Below are 3,181 nucleotides of genomic sequence, written 5' to 3'. Positions count from 1 at the left end.
GATTTAGCCCCAGCGATCAGATAAGAAAAAGAAATAAAAGGAATCCAAATCGGAAAGGAGGAAACAAAACTGTCACTGTTTGCAGATGACATGATAGTGTACAAAGAAAATCCTATAGACTCCACCAAAAAACTGCTTGACCTAATAAATGAATTTGGCAAAACAGCGGGATACAAAGTCAATATCCAGAAATCAAAGGCATTTTTGTACACCAACAATGAAACAGCAGAAGCAGAAATGAAGAAAAAAATCCCATTTAAAATAGCAAAAAGAAAAATAAAATACCTAGGAATAAACCTAACCAAAGAGGTAAAAGACCTGTATTCAGAAAACTACATAACACTGAGGAGGGAAATCAAGGAAGACACAAACAAATGGAAACATATACCGTGTTCATGGATTGGAAGAATTAATATCATCAAAATGTCCATACTACCCAAAGCAATTTACACATTCAATGCAATACCTATTAAAGTACCAATGGCTTATTTCACAGACATAGAACAAACACTTCAACAATTTATATGGAACCATAAACGACCCCAAATAGCCACTGCAATTTTGCAAAGAAGAGTAAAGAAGGAGGGATCACAATACCTCACACTAAACTATACTACAAGGCCACTGTAATCAAAACAGCCTGGTACTGGCATAAAAACAGGCACATGGACCAATGGAACAGAACAGAGAGCCCAGAAATAAACCCAAGCCTCTACGGTCAATTAATATTTGACAAAGGTGGCAGCAACATAAAATGGAATAAAAATATCCTCTTCAACAAATGGTGTTGGGAGAACTGGACAGCTATGTGCAAAAAAATGAAACTCGAGCACCAACTTACACCTTATACAAAAATAGATTCAAGGTGGATAAAAGACTTAAATATAAAGGGTGACACCATTAAAGTCCTAGAAGAGAACGTAGGTAGGAAAATCTCAGATATTTCACGCAGAAACTTTTTTACTGACTTGTCTCCTAGAGCAAGGGACATAAAGGAAAGAATAAACAAATGGGATATCATCAAAATTAAAAGCTTTGGCACAGCTAAGGAAAACAGTATCAAAATAAAAAGAGAACCAACTGTATGGGAAAACATATTTGCCAATGATACCTCAGACAAGGGTTTAATCTCCGAAATATATAAAGAACTTACATGACTCCACTCTAAGAAGACAAGTAACCCAATTAAAAAATGGGCAAAGGACTTGAACAGACACTTCTCCAAGGAGGACATACAGAAAATCCAAAGACACATGAAGCGATGCTCAATATCGCTAGCCATCAGAGAGATGCAGATTAAAACCACAATGAGATACCACTTCACACCAGTCAGAATGGCCATCATAAACATAGCAACAAACAACAAGTGTTGGAGAGGCTGTGGAGAAAGGGGGTCCCTAGTGCACTATTGGTGACTGTTGGTGGGACTGTAGACTGGTACAACCACTATGGAAAGCAGTTTGGAACTTCCTCAGAAAACTAAAAATGGATCTGCCTTTTGACCCAGCAATTCCATTGCTGGGACTGTATCCTAAGAACACTAAAACACCAATCCAAAAGAACCTTTGCACCCCGATGTTCATAGCAGCACAATTTACAAGAGCTAGGTGCTGGAAGCAGCCTAGATGCCTATCAGTAAATGAATGGATCAAAAAACTAGGGTACATTTACACAATGGAATTCTATGCAGCAGAAAGAAAGAAGGAGCTCCTACCCTTTGCAACAGCATGGATGGAGCTGGAAAGCATTATGCTAAGCGAAACAAGCCAGGCAGTGAAAGACAAATACCACATGATATCACCTTTAACAGGAATCTAAACAACAAAACAAAAAAAACTAGCAAAATATAACCAAAGACACTGAAATAGGGGATAGTATGACAGGGGCCAGAGGGGAGAGAAGAGGGAATTTCAGGGGGGAATGGGTAGGGTTTACAGGAACAAATTTGGAGGACACGTGGACAAAAACTAGCGGTGGGGGGTAATGGGGGGAGGGTTGGGTGGGTGGGCTGGAATGGGAGTAGGGGGGAGAAAACTGTACTTGAACAATGATTAAAATAAAAAAAAAAAAAGAAATGACCAGAATAAAAAAAAAGTGGAATTCTGTGAGTTCTTTATATATTTTGGAGATCAAACCCTTGTCTGAGATATCATTGGCAAATATGTTTTCCCATATGATTGGTTCTCTCTTCATTTCAATGGTGTTTTCTTTAGCTGTGCAGAAGCTTTTTAATTTGATGTAATCCCATGTGTTTATTCTTTCCTTTATGTCCCTTGCTTGAAGGGACATATGAGTGAAGATGTTGCTACATGGAATATATGAGATTTTCCTGCTTGTGTTCTCCTGAAGGACTTTTATGGTGTCATGACTCACATGTAACTCTTTTTCCACCTTGAATTTATTTTTCTGTAAATTGGTGTAAGTTGGTGTTGAAGTCTCCTTTTTTTGTTTTTTTTTTTTTTGCATGTAGCTTTCCAGCTCTCCCAACACCATTTATTGAAGATACTATTTTCCCCTTTTATGCTGCTGTCCCCTTTATCAAATAGTAATTGACCATAGAGACTTGGGTTTATTCCTGGGCTGTCTCTTCTGTTACATAGGTCCATGGGTCTGTTCTTATGTCAGTACCAGGCTGCTTTGATACAGTGATCTTGTAATACAGTTTGATATCAGGTATTGTGATCCCTCCTACTTTTTTCTTCTTTCTCAAAAGTCCTGCAGCTATTCATGGTCATTTATGGTTCCATATGAATTTTTGAAGTGTTTGTTCTATATCTGTGAAATATGTCATTGGTACTTTAATAGGTATTGCATTGAATGTATAAAGTACTTTGGGGAGTATGGACATTTGTATGATGCTAATTCTTTGATCCTAGTACACAGTTTATGTTGCCATTTGTTTGCATATTCTTTAATGTCTTTCTTTGGTAGTGTGCAGTTTTCTGAGTGTAGGTCTTTTACCTCCTTGGTTGGGTTTATTCGTAGGTATTTTATTTTTCTTGTTGCTATATCAAATGGGTTTTTTTCTTGATTTCTGTTTCTGATATTTCATTTTGGTATACGAAATGGTTTTGATTTGTGAATATTGACTTTGTATCCTGCTGTTTTGCCAAATTTGTTTATTAGGTCAAGCAGTTCTTTGGTGGAGTCTATAGGATTTTCTATGTATACTATCATGCCA

The sequence above is a fragment of the Phyllostomus discolor genome, chromosome 7 (assembly GCF_004126475.2).
Source record: "Phyllostomus discolor isolate MPI-MPIP mPhyDis1 chromosome 7, mPhyDis1.pri.v3, whole genome shotgun sequence".
Classification (NCBI taxonomy): domain Eukaryota; kingdom Metazoa; phylum Chordata; class Mammalia; order Chiroptera; family Phyllostomidae; genus Phyllostomus; species Phyllostomus discolor.
This window is presented reverse-complemented; position numbering follows the sequence as displayed.